At 50.6% G+C, this 19,314-nt stretch overlaps 1 long non-coding RNA gene across 1 annotated transcript in view; it reads left to right on the top strand.

The window, feature by feature from the left end:
* The first annotated feature begins 5,283 nt into the window (after positions 1-5,283).
* Positions 5,284-19,314, top strand: part of LOC147689502 (uncharacterized) — a 30,325-nt gene continuing 16,294 nt past the window's right edge. Inside the window, exon 1 of the long non-coding RNA XR_015300623.1 lies at positions 5,284-6,318. This is a non-coding gene — a long non-coding RNA (uncharacterized LOC147689502). The remainder of the gene's footprint in view (positions 6,319-19,314) is intronic.

Raw genomic sequence — 19,314 nt, 5'->3', positions numbered from 1 at the left:
GTCTCTCTCACCACACACCCACTCAGAAGGGGAACCACCATTCCCCGGACACACACAATGAGCACAAAACTTCAGGGGTGGACCTGCCAGACGGGCCAAGTCCAACACATGCCCCTCCCAGCCCAAACGCAGGGCAGACCAATCACTACCGTGATGGACTTCCCTGCTGCAGGGCGATAGAACGAGGACGCGGCCCGCACCGCCGGACCGATAGACATACACCGACTGAAAATAATAAAAGTTACAACAACAAAACAACAACAAAAAAATAATATAAAAAAAAAAATGAAGACATAGGCCCAACCAGGCTACCCACCTGGTACTCCTTAGTTGTCCATGACTAGGACCAGGCCCTAAGCCATCCAGATACCACTGGTCCCTGCTAATCCGAAGTGGGGGGTGGTAACCCCTGGCCCACAATAGCCATTCTCCACTCCCATTCTCAGTGTAGCCACGACTACCACTGTTCCTTCCACCTAGGGTCCGCACCCTCAGGTTTGCCAGAGGTCACGGGCAAGAATGCCCCACCCTACCTCTACTTCTGAGGTTCCGCGTTCTCCCAGGAGAAACACCCTCAGAACACACTCTCCTACCAGTCTTGGAGCTTCCTCCCTGCACTGGTCTTCCACCTGGGAACTAAGCGTTCAGCTCTCCCCAAGGCAAGCCGCGGCAGCGCCAGCAGGTCTTCCTTGTCCGGGATACAACTTAACATAAATTCAGCCAGGGCGACACCTGACGCCTAAAACGCAACAAGATGAGTTTCAGTGTTCAGCTCTCCCCAAGGCAAGCCGCGGCAGCGCCAGCAGGTCTTCCTTGTCCGGGATACAACTTAACATAAATTCAGCCAGGGCGACACCTGACGCCTAAAATGCAACAAGATGAGTCTCAGTGTTCAGCTCTCCCCAAGGCAAGCCGCGGCAGCGCCAGCAGGTCTTCCTTGTCCGGGATACAACTCAACATAAATTCAGCCAGGGCGACACCTGACGCCTAAAACACATTCCGCGGGGTAAGGAAGACATGAGCGTCAAACACATTTAGCGGGGAAAAGGGGACACACGATGCATCCAACACATTCAGCGGGGCAAGGAAGGACACTATTACCGTTGATTCAGCAAGCTCCCCATCCCAGAGAACTTACACTCCATTACTCAGCACACCTCAACATTCATCCACACTCCTTCCCCTAGACTGGTAAGACAGTTTCCCACCGCCCCTGATTCCTCAACCTGACCCTTGTGGCACAGGTACCATTACTCTAGGGAAGGGACAAGGACCACACACATTTGAAAATAATTACACAACCACCCCTGGATCCCACCCTCCTGGTGAATCCAGGAAACCAAATTTCACTAGGGAGATGATTTACCCTCCCAAGCTAGGGACACCTAACTCTCAGTGCATACGCACACATTTTTCCACAGAACGGACATTTAAGTAACCTTAAAAAACTTTCCACAGAACGGGTATTTCCATTAATCATTAAACATTTCCACAGAACAGACATTTTTTAGCAACCTGACCTGGCCCATGTGGCGCAGGCACCATTACTCCAGGGAAGGGACAGGGACCATACACATTGAACACAATTACGCTGCCACCACTGGATCCCACCCTTCTGGGGAATCCAGAAACCACATTGCGCTAGGGAGTTGATCTACCCTCCCGAGCTAGGGCCACCTAACTCATAGCGTACCAGAATACATTTTTCACAGAACCGACATTTAAGTAACCTCTTAAAACCACTAATCTCCTTTCTTCGCTACCATTTACACTGCAGAGTTTTGTAGGGAGGCCAGTTATCGTTGTGGTACTGCGCAAACACAAGTCCGGATCCCACCGCTAGCCACCAGTGTAGGAAATGGGACCCCCGGCCGGCCAGGGCTTGCGCCACAGCCAGTCAGAGACCGCCACTCCTATGTAAAGTCGACCCCTGCTCGCCCTCTAGGTAACGCGGCGCGGGCAGTCAGGCCTATCTCGGAGGACATGTGTAAAGCATTTGCGCACGCACCCACCAACAGCAACCTCCCAGGCCTCCCACAAAAGGAACTCCACGCAAAGTATATATGAGAATAGTCTTTATATTAAGAAGGACACATAGGAACATACACTTTACAATGTGCTCGAGGCACGGCAGGGGTCACCAGGACAAAGGTACAGGGCAGGGCCAAGGGGCCACTGCCAGAAAGATGCACATGACGGTATTGGTATTGTAGACATATAACAATTGGGAGCTTCCTCGGACTAGGACTAGAACACATAATCACCAGGACATAGGTCTAGCAATAGAACTCGCTCTAACCAGCATAGACTTACATGAGGCAAGGTACACAACACACAGAGGCCCCTATCAGCAGGGCAACACTTAAGAGTTCTCCGTATCACGTTGATGTTAGTCAGTAGCACCCCCCAGGCCAGATGGCCTTCCTGAGGCAAGGGGCGCCTTAGAGTCTCGATGTCCCGAGTGGGCTGCAAGGGGGCCCAGGGCAACCCTAAACGTGGCAGCGGCCCACTAAGTGCTGGGCCGCTGGGGGACTTGGACATAGCAGGGTCCGGGACACGTGGTGGGGCCACTCGGGGCCCAGGCAGGGCCAGGGACACGTGGTGGGGCCACTCGGGGCCCAGGCAGGGCTAGGGACACGTGGTGGGGCCACTGGGGGCCCAGGCAGGGCTAGGGACACGTGGTGGGGCCACTGGGGGCCCAGGCAGGGCTAGGGACACGTGGTGGGGCCACTGGGGGCCCAGGCAGGGCTAGGGACACGTGGTGGGGCCACTGGGGGCCATGATGGAGCCTCGCGGGGCTCGGAACAAGAACTGCAGGCAGGCGGGGCCCCCCTCGGGGGACCCGGCATCACTGGGGGCCCCAGGGGCCGTGACGGAGCCTCACGGGGCTCAGGGCAAGAATGGAGGCAGGCATGCTCGCGCTGGAGGGGAGGGGCGAGCACCGACAATGTGCTCCGACGCCCGCCTCCCCTCCGGCACACTCACCACTCACCGGCTGGTCGCGCCGGTCTTTCTTCGCTCTCCGGGGCTCCCGTTCGCTCCTGGGGGCCCCGGGGGGAAACGGCACTTCTGGTGGGGGGACGCAGGGGCGCGGAGTTGGCTCCCGCTGCCCCCTGCATGGCTCGGCTTCCTCTCGTCGTCGGCACAGTACCCCCGGGCCGCCGGCCAATCAGAGCGCGGCCCGGGGAAACGTCATCAGCTCAGCCCGGGCCGACAGCCAATCAGAGCGCGGCCCGGGGGCGGGCTTCACGCGGGGTCCCGGGCTGCGGCGGTGAAACACAGGGGAAATTGACGAGGGCTCGGCTCCCTCGATAAGGCAGCCAGGGAGGGGATAAAACGAGGTAGCACTCGCTGGGGCTGCAGAGCCTCTGTCGCACGAGGCAGACGCCGGGTAGGCACCGGTCCGGTTGAGTATAGCGCGAGGACCTGGATGAAGTGCCCCCAAGGCGCTAGGCAAGCAGGAAAGCGCCCCGAGCGCTAGGAGCACAGATGAAGCGCCCCGGGGCGCTAGGACCGGGGGGAAGCGCTCCCACGGGCTAGTGGCAGGGAAAACAGAATCCATAAGAAGTTCAGGGAGTCCATAGTTCAGGGGCAGGGCCCAGGGAGGCCAGCCAACCCTGAGCCCACGCAGCAGCACGACCCAGGCAGGGTCCCAAGCAGGAAGACGAAGAGAGAGAGAAGAGGGCCCACCCTCCTTTTATACAGGGGCTTCCTTTGTCTCCCAAAGGGGCAGGCAGGGAGCGAACCAGCCAGAACTGGTTATAAGGGGTTTCAGGTTACTGGCCAGGCCAGGGACACTGGACGCACCCCAGGGGGGGTGGAGCCAGCCTGGTGAGGGACGGCCCGGCCAGCTTCAGCCAATCAGGTGCCAGCCCACCGACTGCACACACACACCAAAGTCTAGAAGTGGCACTTCCCTTCTAGTCACACACAGGCCGCATACATCATCTCGTAGCATTCAACCTCACGAGCGCATACATACCAAACATGACCCGGCACGCCCCACACACCAGGAACTACTCGAGCCACATACATTCCCCATGCATTCCTATGGGAGGCAGGTCTCTCTCACCACACACCCACTCAGAAGGGGAACCACCATTCCCCGGACACACACAATGAGCACAAAACTTCAGGGGTGGACCTGCCAGACGGGCCAAGTCCAACAGATGGCCTCCCCCTCCCCACATCCCCTGCCGCCCCCTCCATCCTCCGCCCCCTCTCTTCTCCTGGCCACCCTCCCCCATCCCCTGGCCTCCCCCTCCCCTCATCCCCTGCCACCCCCTCCATCCTCTGCCCCCCCCTCATCCCCTGGCCGCCCCCTTTATCCTCTGCCCCACCCTCATCCCCTGGCCGCCCCCCTCATCCCCTTGCTTCCAGTCTTGCAGCTTCCCCGGGGGCGCGGGGGTGCACCACCCCTCTCTGGCCCAATGAGCACAAATTGCCTCCCAGGTGATCCTCCCCCCTCCCCTTTGTACTTAGCCCCCCCTGCCGCCTTTTCCTACTCGTTCACTACTGCTGCCCAAAGTACTTGATGCAGGATGCGCCCTCCCCCGCACAGTTCTGACAAGTATCACGCATCAGGCGTGACTTAACGCATTTCAGTGTGGTGATCCGCATCATTGCACTGAAATGCATTGTCACGCATTTGCATAGTGTCTGAGCATCACTGAAGAGTTACCTAATAGGGTAATATTATGGAGTGTGGCTGATTGTAGCACTGGCTGCTACAATCTATCGTCATTTTGTCTGCGGCGCGGTTCTCAGCTCTCGTACGGTAGGTAGGTAGTGCAAATGCTACTAACATCACAGGTGTGGGGCGGAGGGGGCAGTGAGATAAAGCCGGGTTACAGCGTTCGAGGTCAAGTGCACTCCCATGTATTGAAACAATTTCTCTGTTTGTCCAAATTGTCCACATTTTAGCGTGCTGCTCAATTGGTGGTCCGTCCTAGAACCACGTGATGTATAGAAAACGAATGAAATTGAAGCGCGTAACTTCAAACTCGAGCGCACTGCATATGCACTGCATATGCCAAAACGGCGTGTATCAAAGGTCCAACCATAACTTCAGGTTTTGATCCATTTATTTACGGATCTTCGGTTGTGCTTATTCCAAAGTTGACCGTGAAAAAGTAACACTGCTTCTACACGCCAGTTGTGTTAAAAGCCTCTTGCTGTCGCATGCTTGTACTTTCAAACAGATCTCTGGTGATTTTTCTTGTTCGCAATGCATTTCGGGCTTCTCATGCAGCCCTTCTTCAGGGGGTCACTACAAATGATATCTTAACCGTATTGTGAAAACATGACTGCCTTTCCCCGCTATAGGCGGGATGAAGCCGGGTTGGGTCACGCCGTGCTGCTGAAGGCGGGGACTTTGTTATGAAGGAACAGCAGGCAGCAGGGGCTGGTGACTGCTGAAGGGCTCCTCCCAGGACAGACTCCTGTCACTGGACAGACAGCAGACTCTCTCTCCGAGGACAGGAGGAAGGCTGGCTGGCAAGGCGTGGATCGGGGCGGTGCCTCACTTGAACCGCTGTGGGTCGGATCACTGGCGCCGTTCCGGCATCTGAGCTCTGCCAGCCGCCGCCGGACCCCCAGGTTCACCTCTTTGGCATTCAGCGCTGTGCACACGGAGTGAGCGTCATCAGAAGCCCCCTCCCCGGGGCACAGGGCCTAAAGAAACGAGTTACGCCTCACTGTTCCTTATATTTGTCTCACAGTCCATCATTTTAAGAAAGGTCTGTATTGGACATGCCAGAATTTTGGGGCTAAAGGGACACCCCTGGCTACTCTTAGGCGAGTGGTCTGGATATTGGGCGCCAATAACGTGGTCATTGCCTGTCACTCGGTCTTTCCTATTTGACAACATGGTGTGATCCTGGGCACATATGTAATTGCAACGGGCCGCCTTCTTCTGTTCATTATCACATTTGAGAGCGCATTCAACCTTGCGAGATCTGGATTGTGCGCTGCGCAAACATTTCTAATAAAGTGTGCACGTGAATCACATCTGTCAGAGCAGATGTGTTGCACTGGAAGACCAATGCCGGCAGCTGCTCCATGAAAGAGGCCAGTTCCGGCGCTCAGCAAGCACGTTGGATTATTGTGGAGGAGAGTTGTGTTGTTTTCCTGCAGTCTGCCTGTGTATCGAGTCCTTCTGAGGCGCCTGGCTAGTTATGAAAAGTAGGGGCTCTGGCTGCCCGTCCTACATGAGGGGTGTGCGGCCACCTACAACCTGCTACAACTTATCACTCAGCACTGCGAGCAGCCCCCTTGCCAACCCTGACCGACAACCTCGGCGAAGACACTCAACTTGAGGTGAGAGTCCAGCAGAGCACAGAAGGGGGGCGCTCTTTTATCCTGGAGAGACTGGTCGTGTCTTTTAGTGAAGGGGTCAAATATATCGCGTGGCTTAGATAGAAAAATGTTCTACAACTATTTTGGTCTTTCTCCTTCAGGTAACCGTATATAAAACGAACCATGATACACTTAAATACAAGATGCAAGTTAAATACGTTTACCTTACGAAACCTCAACTGATTCATGCAATCACTGTAGGTTGTGTGTGTAACTAGAGAGAAACATATTAGAGCCCTGTTTGGTTCTGTGGGCATTACTGACTTCTGTGTTCATAGTGCTATGTGGTCCTAACCAGTAATTTAGGCGCAGTGTGAATATGCAATCGTAGTCCTAGAAAGCAGCTGCAGCTAAGTGACATTTATTTCAGGGATTTTTCAACAGTGTCCTTTCTGATGTGAACGGCTCTCTGTGCACTAAATGGCTTGGTTTTACACATGCAACAGGCGTTTCTCCTTGCTCAATTGGGTGCAATTTCTAATATTTATATGTTTCCTTCGTATTCACTACTTGATTTCGCGCGACAGAAAGCGTCACTCATAGTCGTTGAATGTCACTCGTTATTACACTGACATTTTGAAAATGTCACACATCAGCAATCTGAAACCTTGGCAGCTGTGCCCGCACATCTGCTGCCGAGGGGGGGGGGGGGGGGGGGGTGGTCACTCCTGCAGCCCTCTCAGCCACGAGAGGATCCCGCAGACCCCCGCACCCGGCTCGATCCCTCCAGCGCCATCCAACGCCAACCAGGCGCTACAGCCCCAGTGCTCCTTCGGCACTTCCTGGAGCCTCCAGCGACCCCCGGCTGTCCTGCACATCGCCCCCCCTGAACCCCTCCCCAGACCCACAGCCCCCCCCAGACCTGCAGCCCCCCCAGACCCGCAGCCCCCCTCCCACCCCTCACCTCACACTCTGGACAGAAAGATGCCAAAGTCACACGAGCATAGAATTCAATACACAAATACACACAGACCCATCGGGGAGAAAGGTTGCTTTTATTTAAAGTTACAACATAATTAAGCTCCATAAAACGAGTAAACTTTGGTATTCCGGGTCATTTTCTTCAGAACTCCAGGTATAAATCGACTCGGAGAGGGCCGACGGTAGCCCCCGCAGTATCCGTGTCCTGGCCCCCAATGGTCCAGAATGTAGATCACGGTGGAGGATGAAGGCTACTACGGCCCTTTTCCGGGTCCCCAGGAAGGAGGGGACGACAGAAACCACAAGTTCAGCTCTTGACTTTGGTGACTTTTGTGAATCCAGCCATTTTTGGAGATGGGTCCGGACTTCTTTGCTTTTTCTTTTGTCCTGGCCGCCATTTTGCTGCTGTTCTCGGCCGTTTTTCTCGTGTATATATGTATATAAAGATAACTGTAATAACTAGTATATGCAGTAGACCTTCGTACTCTATGTTAATATTTTTTTTTCTTGAACTGTAAATAATTACGGATGTATATTTCACAATTATCATATTTGTTTTCTACGTTAGTTTCTGTTCCAATTTTCGATCAAAAATAAATAATTACTCGTGTATCTTTTGCATTTATCATATTTGTTTTCTAAGTTAGTTTCTGTTGCAATTTTCGATCAAACATTAATAATTACACCTATATATTTCGCATTTATCATATTTCTCCCCTGGGCTTCAGTCAGCAGGACAGACTGACAGACCCATACCCTGGGATCATGAGACTCAGGCTGAGTGAGGGCTCCGCGCAGCAGACTGACTCCCACCCGGAGGCACATCTGCTGCACGCGCGCCTCGAACACGGCCTCTCCCAGATGTGGCGAGTGAGGGCCCCGGATGATCCGCAGCTGGAGAGAGCAGTCGTAGAGACGACCCCGGAGTGGAAGGAGGGCGCGCACCCGCAGAAGAAAGGGCATCGTGGAAGACTTGCTGCCAGGGTGGGCGACTCCACGGCCAGTCCTGCCGGCTGCTTTTATGCAGTCTGGCCGCAATGAAAATAATTTTATTTCTTTACAGTATTCCTCCGATTGGCCGCGAGCCGGAAACCGCCTGATAGCAACATCTACGTTTAAATTTATTTTATTTATTTAATGCGATTTTCTATAGCGCGAACTTTACCCGAAGGTGTCAGAGCGCTTTACATAAGAACCAATTGCAAAACATAAGGATTTAGATCTGTTTGAAAGTACAAGCATGCGACAGCAAGAGGCTTTTAACACAACTGGCGTGTAGAAGCAGTGTTACTTTTTCACGGTCAACTTTGGAATAAGCACAACCGAAGATCCGTAAATAAATGGATCAAAACCTGAAGTTATGGTTGGACCTTTGATACACGCCGTTTTGGCATATGCAGTGCATATGCAGTGCGCTCGAGTTTGAAGTTACGCGCTTCAATTTCATTCGTTTTCTATACATCACGTGGTTCTAGGACGGACCACCAATTGAGCAGCACGCTAAAAATGTGGACAATTTGGACAAACAGAGAAATTGTTTCAATACATGGGAGTGCACTTGACCTCGAACGCTGTAACCCGGCTTTATCTCACTGCCCCCCCCCCCCCCCACCTGTGATGTTAGTAGCATTTGCACTACCTACCTACCGTACGAGAGCTGAGAACCGCGCCGCAGACAAAATGACGATAGATTGTAGCAGCCAGTGCTACAATCAGCCACACTCCATAATATTACCCTATTAGGTAACTCTTCAGTGATGCTCAGACACTATGAAAATGCGTGACAATGCATTTCAGTGCAATGATGCGGATCACCACACTGAAATGCGTTAAGTCACGCCTGATGCGTGATACTTGTCAGAACTGTGCGGGGGAGGGCGCATCCTGCATCAAGTACTTTGGGCAGCAGTAGTGAACGAGTAGGAAAAGGCGGCAGGGGGGGCTAAGTACAAAGGGGAGGGGGGAGGGGGGAGGATCACCTGGGAGGCAATTTGTGCTCATTGGGCCAGAGAGGGTTGGTGCGCCCCCGCGCCCCCGGGAAGCTGCAAGACTGGAAGCAAGGGGATGAGGGGGGCGGCCAGGGGATGAGGGTGGGGGGGGGGGGCGCTCAGGGGATGGGAGGGCGGCCAGTTGATGAGGGGGGGGCAGAGGATGGAGGGGGCGGCAGGGGATGAGGGGAGGGGGAGGCCAGGGGATGGGGGAGGGCGGCCAGGAGATGAGGGGGGGGCAGAGGATAAAGGGGGCGGCAGGGGATGAGGGGAGGGGGAGGCCAGGGGATGGGGGAGGGCGGCCAGGAGATGAGGGGGGGGCGGAGGATGGAGGGGGCGGCAGGGGATGAGGGGAGGGGGAGGCCAAGGGATGGGGGGGCGGTCAGGGGATGGGAGGGCGGCCAGGAGATGAGGGGGGGGCAGAGGATGGAGGGGGCGGCAGGGGATATGGGGAGGGGGAGGCCAGGGGATGGGGGAGGGCGGCCAGGGGATTGTGGTGTCTTGGAGGGTCCCCCCCAATGATGACAGGACTCTCTATATCTTCAAACAGGTACCTTTATTTTCTGTTCTCTCACAGCCTCGTGTCGGTGCGTCCTTCTCCTGTCCCCGCTCCCAGTGCTCTGCCACTTGCCCACTTGACCGGATGTGGTGTCCGGTGTCTTGCCCCAGAGTCTGTGACCCGTAGGTCCTAGTGCCCAGCTGTCTGGTCACGACATCTCCCCCTTTGTTGCAAACAATTATTTTCTATGATGTAACCTGAAGCCACTGCTAGTGAGTGCTGGTAGAGATATATATATATATATATATATTACCTACTGGCGGTCGCCAGTAGGTATATATAGTTAGGATTTTTTTCCTATGGGATTTCTGAAAATTCTATGAGGAATGAGGATAAAGGGGGCGGCCAGGGGATGAGGGGAGGGGGAGGCCAGGGGATGGGGGAGGGTGGCCAGGAGAAGAGAGGGGGTGGAGGATGGAGGGGGAGGCCAGGGGATGGGGGGGGGGGCGGTCAGGGGATGGGAGGGCGGCCAGGAGATGAGGGGGGAAAGAGGATGGAGGGGGTGGCAGGGGATTGTGGTGTCTTGGAGGGTCCCCCCAATGATAACAGGACTCTCTATATCTTCAAACAGGTACCTATATTTTCTGTTCTCTCACAGCCTCGTGTCGGTGCGTCCTTCCCCTGTCCCCGCTCCCAGTGCTCTGCCCCTTGCCCACTTGACCGGATGTGGTGTCCGGTGTCCCGCCCCAGAGTCTGTGACCCGTAGGTCCTAGTGCCCAGCTGTCTGGTCACGACATCTCCCCCTTTGTTGCAAACAATTATTTTCTATGATGTAACCTGAAGCCACTGCTAGTGAGTGCTGGTAGAGATATATATATATATATATATATATATTACCTACTGGCGGTCGCCAGTAGGTATATATAGTTAGGATTTTTTTCCTATGGGATTTCTGAAAATTCTATGAGGAATGAGGATAAAGGGGGCGGCCAGGGGATGAGGGGAGGGGGAGGCCAGGGGATGGGGGAGGGTGGCCAGGAGAAGAGAGGGGGCGGAGGATGGAGGGGGAGGCCAGGGGATGGGGGGGGGCGGTCAGGGGATGGGAGGGCGGCCAGGAGATGAGGGGGGAAAGAGGATGGAGGGGGTGGCAGGGGATTGTGGTGTCTTGGAGGGTCCCCCCAATGATAACAGGACTCTCTATATCTTCAAACAGGTACCTATATTTTCTGTTCTCTCACAGCCTCGTGTCGGTGCGTCCTTCCCCTGTCCCCGCTCCCAGTGCTCTGCCCCTTGCCCACTTGACCGGATGTGGTGTCCGGTGTCTTGCCCCAGAGTCTGTGACCCGTAGGTCCTAGTGCCCAGCTGTCTGGTCACGACATCTCCCCCTTTGTTGCAAACAATTATTTTCTATAATGTAACCTGAAGCCACTGCTAGTGAGTGCTGGTAGAGATATATATATATATATATATATATATATATATATATATATATATATATATATATATATTACCCACTGGCGGTCGCCAGTAGGTATATATAGTTAGGATTTTTTCTCTATGGGATTTTTGAAAATTCGATGTCTAATAACTTTGGCGTTTGTGGACGGAATTGGCTGAAATTTTCAGGAAAATGGCACATTTTGTTTCTGAGCGTTCTCTGAAAGTTTGGGGGGGGTTTCGTGAAGTGGGGGCCGAGAAAAAAGGGGGGTCCCAAAACGTGTTTTTGACATTGAGTTTTCCATAGGGCGGTTGGACACACTTTTAGCTCGAACGGCTGAATGGATTTACACAAAACTTGGCAAAATTGTAGATATGGTTTGCCCGACGTGCCTTTGCTATTTCTCAATATATGTGCTCCAGTGGATTTTGAGAAATTAACGTTTTAAAAAACAGATATATCTGTGACAGCGTCCCGGTTAGCGCCCCGGTTCGCGTACCTGACGCGTAACGGAACTTCGCGAGGAGAAGCGGATTGGCTCCCCGGTGACTGTCAACATTCTAAACAGTCCGGAGCGGCCGCCATCTTGTGTCTCGGTAGGATCGAGACACAAGAGGTAGAAAAAACAAAGTGGGAAATGAGCATAAGGGGGCAGAGTACATCCTCCTTGACCCCCTAGGTTTGATGAGGGGGCTTTAAAAGGGTCCCGCGGGTCAAAAAAAAAAAATATATTTTTTTTTTTCGGGGGGAGCGCTCGGTACGCGCACCGGGAAGCGGTCCGGGAAGCGTAATATTGGGAAAATGGGATGAAAGAATGTTCAAATATTGTATGTTTATTGATTGTTCTTTTTTTTTTTTTTATTTAAGTACCAAGATGTAGGTACCAATGCAGAGTCTAAAAATAAAAATACACTGTTTTCTTTGTAAACATGTTGCATGTTGTTTCTGAAGTTATTGTGGTATATGGAATTCATACCATAGTCTGTCAGGAAAGCAGAAACACCATGGAGGCAGGAGATGATAAAGAGATGTTAAATACACTTTGGAGATAATATAGTGGAAGAAAGGAAGTAAATATGAGCAAAGTTACTATGTAACACAAAAAAGTTGCACAGTATATTTAAAGTCTGATTTTACATTATAATCAATTTGCTACTAGTTTACAAAATACATATAAAAATGAATAATGTCTCAAAAAAATTTTGAATTATTAAATAAACATTTATTTTTCTGATTCTTTTTCAAAATTAAAAAGAACTTCTAATAATTCATTGTCAGTTTTTTTTCATTTTCAAGTAGGAAATCTACTGCTTCCACACATTGCAGAAGTTCAAAGTCCCGTGAATCATCATAGAATTCACAGTCAATTTCTGTATCTGTTTTGCTTCCTGCAACAATTTCCAAGTTAGTTTTGTTCTCTCCTTCCATTTTTGTGCTGTAAAACGAATTTAAAAAAAATATATCAGTACAGGTAGGGCACTGTTGGGTTTAAGTACAGACAGGTAGTTTGTTTTTTTAAACAGTGATTTTATCTTTGGCCAGTGTATGGTATCAGACTGGAAGTAGAAAAAGAAAAAAAATGTATGTGATAAAGCCTAAGTTAATTCTTAATTATACAAGACAAGCCTAAGTCCATCCATAACTAAAACAGAGAAGTCTATCTTATTCTATAACTATTACAGAGGGATAGTATATAACTATCAGAAAATGTTTTCCTAATTAACTTAAAGTGCTGAACATATTTTAGTTTTTAAAATATCATCTTACCAATCAAAAATAAGTTTAAGTTCTCAGTTGAAATGCACTTCATATGTACAGGAAGTACTAGTCAAAATGGCTGTGTTTCTCTCTCTTTCTTTATATATATTCAGGTACATAACCAATCAAATGTCATGAAATAATACAAGATATTGAAAGTAGCATTTTGATTGGTTGTCAATTCTAACACTTCATAAGTGTTTTTGTTCGGGAATTTACCTCAGGATATTTAGTCAGGCTTACAGCATAATTTTCTCAATGGAATTCCATCAAATTTGGGTAAATGGTAGGGACTGCTATGTAGGAGGCCCTATTCTATATTTGATGAAAGTGTCTGTAGTAGTTTTTCTGTAAATTACTTTCCCACCTTTTTTTATCGAGCGCTTACCAGTGCGCTCCCCGGTACGCGAACCGGCAGCGTTACGGGAGTCCTCCATTTTGTGTATCGGTAGAATTGATATATAAGATGGAGGACAAACAACATACGGAATGGGTAGAAGGGGGCACGACAGACACTTTGTGACCCTCTAGGTTTTCTGAGGGGGGATTAGGACGCTGATATATGGAAAAATACAAAAATTAAATTTTTGAAAATTTCGCGGGGGGAGCGCCCGGTACGCGCACCGGTAAGCGAACCAGGGAGCGTACTTTGGTGAAGAAAAAAAAATTAGAAAAAGATAAACGTTTTGAAGGATCAGAGGTAGGGTAGCTCTGAAAAGAACTATTGTGTTCTGTGGCTAATTTAGGTACCTACAAGTAGGTTCCAATGCACACTTTTAAATAAAGGACGAATATTCTATTCCCTTCATCAGAGAAGTGCACACCATCTCTTCTGTAGATGTGTTGAATGTTGGAACGCAAGTTATTGTTGTATATTAAACCCATTCCACAGTCTCTCATGTAAGCAGAAACAGATTTATTCACATGTTTCTGTGCTTTCTCAAATTGTGGAAAAAATTGATTGGAGCACTTACATTTTTGTCTTTGACATATATTGGAATATACCAAGGCAGTTTGGGGAAAAAGTGTCATTTAAAAGAAGAATACATTTTACAGCTTTTGATATTTGCTATTACAAGACCATTGAAATTCACTGAAAAAACCATAGGTTATAGACCATATATAGTTAGGAATTAGCATTTACAAAACCTTGAAAATTCACAAAAAAAACCATAGGTTATAGACCATATATAGTTAGGGATTAGCATTTACAAAACCTTATTTTACTCGCACAAAACCATTGAAATTCGCATATATAGTTAGTTGCACTAACTATATATCGCGCACCCGCAATCCACTGCTGATGATGTCACATATTACATCATTCATGACATGGTCAGTGACATCACTGATGACATCACTGATGACATCTCAAATGACATCACTGATGACATCACTGATGACATCTCATTTGACATTACTGATTACATCACTGATGATGTCATTCATGTGATAATACGTTGAACCTCTTCAGACTCTAATATAACCTTACATACACTCAGTGTAAACAGACACTCACAGACTGTCACTCATCCATGGAGTTACTCACACACCTAGTCAGTCATGCAAAGAATTAATCACACCTCCATTTCCTCAACTATACAGTTATACACACCTTACTTATTCAAACATATTCTAACACATATTTACTCTCTTATACAATCACTGATACAAGTTTACAATGATCCATACAGCCACTCACACATTCACTGGCTCTTATGCACAGTTATTTATATATGTCAACTCTCACATGTACTGTGTTTTACATATGTACTTACTTTGACATGTAGCACTGAGATATCCATTCACTCACCAATACACTCATGCACACAGTCAACTGCCCATACAGCTGTTTCCACCTGCACTTTTGAACCCATACATCTAGTGAATCAACTGCTCACACATTTATGCACAGAGTCATACACCTCCCAGCCAGCCACACACACACTCAGTCTCCCATACAAATACTTGGGCAACCAATCAATAACCCATATAGTTATTCATATAGCTACTGATCAACACATGCAGCAGTTTACAGAGCAACAGACATAATGATGCACAAATTAAGACAGTTTAGACACTAACCCATGCACTCAGTGAGACACATTTAATCACTCACTCATACAGTCAGTCATGCACCTACTAAATCCTTCATCCAGACACTTATACATCCACTCATTCTTCAATATGTAAGACATATTTTAACTTTACAGAAACATACAGTCACCGGATGTTGTCATCAGTGATGTCATTTGAGATGTCATCAGTGATGTCATCAGTGATGTCACTGACCATGTCATGAATGATGTAATATGTGACATCATCAGCAGTGGATTGCGGGTGCGCGATATATAGTTAGTGCAACTAACTATATATGCGAATTTCAATGGTTTTGTGCGAGTAAAATAAGGTTTTGTAAATGCTAATCCCTAACTATGTATGGTCTATAACCTATGGTTTTTTCAGTGAATATATATATATATATATATATATATATATATATATATATATATATATATAGAGAGAGAGAGAGAGAGAGAAAAAGAGAGAGAGAGAAAGAGAGAGAGAGAAAAAGAGAGAGAGAGAGAGAGAGAGAGAGAGAGAGATGGTCACATCACATCTCTTCAATCAGTCTCTGTGGTCTCTTACACGTTCTTCTCAGACTTTTGTCAGTTTCGTTCTCTGGTTCATTATCTTCTTCCTTCGCTGCCATCGTGGTTGTTGTCAACGGTTCTTCCTCTTAGGTCTTTAATTCTCTGAAGTGCGAACTGTTCCTTGTGATGCAGTACTGACCCGTCGCTGCTGTTATCATCGGTCCTTTAACTTCCGTCACAGTCAGCGGGTCTTTCGAGAATGTGCTATCTGATTTCCTCTTTTGTCGTTGCCGCACTACCACTGTGTCACCTTCCTTTATTTTTGGTTTAGCAGCATCCCTCTTTTGATCCGCGCATACCTTCATTTTTGCCTTTGCTTCTCCATCTCTGATAGCTATGTCACTTCATTCTGCATTTGTCGTTGCTTCAATTTGTGGTAGCCTGGTCTTGCTCGAGCGTCCTAGAACTAGTTCGGCCGGGCATCTGCCTGTGGAACTGTGAGGGCTGTTCCGGTAGTCTCTCAGTACCTGGCATAGTGCCTGTCCTATTGATATTTGCGTCAACTTTGCTCTTTGAACTGCCTTCTTGATGGTCCCCATGAATCGTTCCGCCATTTGCTTGTGGCCACAGGGGCGTTATCTTCCAGTGTCTGATTCCAAGATATTCCATGAATTTTCGGAATTCCTCTCCTGAAAATGGCGGGCCATTGTCAGTCTTTAGTGTTTGCGGGGAGCCCCATGCGGCGAACACGTCATCCATTACTGGTAGCGTTGCGTTTGCTGACGTTGATGCTACTTGTCTGACTATTGGTAACCGGGAGAATTCATCAATGATGACCAGTAGATAGTTTCCTGTCTCTAATGGTCCATAGAAGTCTGCTGCTAATTCGGTCCACACCGCCTTTGGTAGTTCTGACATCTGAAGTGGCTCCGGTTTTGGTGGTGGTCCCATCACCTGGCAGATGTGACAGTGTGTGACGATCGCTTCAACCATGCTGTCTAGCCCCGGGAACCACACTTTTTCTCTCAACATCTTCTTAGTTGCCACTAATCCTCTGTGTGATTCGTGCGCCAGTTCAACTGTCTGCTTTCTCAGCGTGCGGGCATCACTATCCTGGTGCCACTCATCAGGATGCCATTTTCGACCTATGAGAGCTCTTCATTTATTTTCTTGAATGCTAGCAGTTCATCCTTTGCCACCCCTTCCTCCAGAATGCTGCTGTTGTTTATGTGCCTCCACCTTTGTTGTCTGGTCACCTGCTTGATTGCTTGCATGGTGTGGTCTCGTTTTGTCTCTTGTTCCAGCTCTGACATGGTTATTGAGGCTGGCGTGTTGTGCTTCAAAATGAAATTTAGGTTTTCCTCTGCCATTGTCGTGGCCTCAGCTTTGTGGGGCAATGGATGTCGGGACATATAGTCAGCTGGGTTGTGTTCTTTGCCAGGCTTGTGTATTATTTTGAAGTTATAGTCCATTAGCCTTATTCCCCACCTCTTTATTCTTGGCGGTATCTTGGCGTTTGGGTTTCCATAGATTGTGACTAGAGATTGGTGATCCGTTACTATCGTGAAAGGTTTCCCGTATATGAACATGTGATAATGTTCGCAGGCCCACACAACGGCCAAGCTTTCTTTCTCCGGTTGAGAGTAAGCGCTCTCAATGTCTGACAGGCTCTTGATCCCATAGGCCACTACGCACCTTGACGAGTCCTTTCCTGGTTTGTGTTGCGCCAGTATTGCCCCCAATCCTACTGAGCTTGCATCTACTGTTAGCTCGGTACACAACAGTGGATCAAAATATGCTAGATGATCTACAGCAGTCACGGCTTCTCTTATTTCCTTAAAAGCTTTGCTGCACTCTTTTGTCCATGCAAAAACTTGCCCTTGTTTCGTCAGTTCCCGCAGTGGTGCACTTACTGTCGCAAAGTCTTTGATATATCTTGCACAGTAACTGGCAAGACCAAGGAATGACCGTACTTCAGCTACATCGCTTGGTTGCTTCGCTTTTTCCAGCGTGTCTACCTTGCTGCGATTTGGCCTCATTCCTTTTTTTGAAAAAATTTGTCCAAAAAACACAAGTTCGTCTTACTCCAGTTCACACTTGTCTTCATTTAGTGTGAGGCCAGCCTATTCTAGTTGGGAGCATACTTCTCGCAACGCCTGGTCATGCTCTTCATCTGTTTTGCAAAATACTAGGATGTCATCGCTGTAGTTCAGACAGTTTTTTACTGGCCTTATCACTTGCCTGATAGTCTCTCAGGTTGGGGGCCCTGAAGGGTTAGGGCCCCTGAAGGGTGGGGGACCCTGAAGGGTAGGAGGCCTCTGAAGGGTTGGAGGCCTCTGAAGGGTTGGGGGCCCCTGAAGGGTTGGGGGGCCCTGAAGGGTTGGAGGCCCCTGAAGGGTAGGAGGCCTCTGAAGTGTTGGAGGCCCCTGAAGGGTAGGAGGCCTCAGAAGGGTTGGGGGCCTCTGAAAGGTTGAAGGCCTCTGAAGGGTTGGAGGCCCCTGAAGGGTAGGAGGCCTCACAAGGGTTGGGGCCACTGAAGGGTTGGAGGCCCCTGAAGGGTTGGAGGCCTCTGAAGGGTTGAAGGCCTCTGAAGGGTTGGGGGCCCCTCAAGGGTTGGGGGCCTCTGAAGGGTGGGGGGCCCCTGAAGGGTAGGAGGCCTCTGAAGGGTTGGAGGCCCCTGAAGGTTTGGGGGCCCCTGAAGGGTATGGGGGCCCTGAAGGGTTGGGGGCCCCCGAAGGGTTGGGGGCCTCTGAAGGGTAGGAAGCCCCTGAAGGGTAGGGGGCCTCTGAAGGGTGGGGGGCCCCTGAAGGGTAGGAGGCCTCTGAAGGGTTGGAGGCCCCTGAAGGGTGGGGGGGCCCAGAAGGGTTGGAGGCCCCTGAAGGGTAGGAGGCCTCTGAAGGGTTGGGGGCCCCTGAAGGGTTGGAGGCCTCTGAAGGGTTGGAGGCCCCTGAAGGGTAGGGGACCCCTGAAGGGTGGGGGGCCTCTGAAGTGTTGGAGGGCCCAGAAGGGTTGGAGGCCCCTGAAGGGTAGGAGGCCTCTGAAGGGTTGGGGGCCTCAGAAGGGTTGGAGGCCCCTGAAGGGTAGGGGGTCTCTGAAGGGTTGGAGGGCCCAGAAGGGTTGGAGGCCCCTGAAGGGTAGGAGGCCTCAGAAGGGTAGGAAGCCCCTGAAGGGTGGGGGCCCCTGAAGGGTTGGGGGCCCCCGAAGGGTTGGGGGCCTCTGAAGGGTAGGAGGCCTCTGAAGGGTTGGGGGCCCCTGAAGGGCAGGTGGCCCCTGAAGGGTTGGAGGCCTCTGAAGGGTTGGAGGGCCCTGAAGCGTAGGATGCCTCAGAAGGGTAGGAGGCCCCTGAAGGGTGGGGGCCCCTGAAGGGTATGGGGGCCCTGAAGGGTTGGGGGCCCCCGAAGGGTTGGGGGCCTCTGAAGGGTAGGAGGCCTCTGAAGGGTTGGGGGCCCCTGAAGGGCAAGTGGCCCCTGAAGGGTAGGAGGCCTCTGAAGTGTTGGAGGCCCCTGAAGGGTAGGAGGCCTCTGAAGGGTTGGAGGCCCCTGAAGGGTAGGAGGCCTCAGAAGGGTTGGGGGCCCCTGAAGGGTTGGAGGCCCCTGAAGGGTTGGAGGCCTCTGAAGGGTTGGAGGCCTCTGAAGGGTTGGGGGCCCCTGAAGTGTAGGGGGCCTCTGAAGGGTGGGGGGCCCCTGAAGGGTAGGAGGCCTCTGAAGGGTTGGAGGCCCCTGAAGGGTAGGAGGCCTCAGAAGGGTTGGAGGCCCCTGA

Source organism: Lissotriton vulgaris, chromosome 10 (assembly GCF_964263255.1).
Source record: "Lissotriton vulgaris chromosome 10, aLisVul1.2, whole genome shotgun sequence".
In the NCBI taxonomy this organism is placed as follows: Eukaryota; Metazoa; Chordata; class Amphibia; order Caudata; family Salamandridae; genus Lissotriton; species Lissotriton vulgaris.
This window is presented reverse-complemented; position numbering and strand designations above follow the sequence as displayed.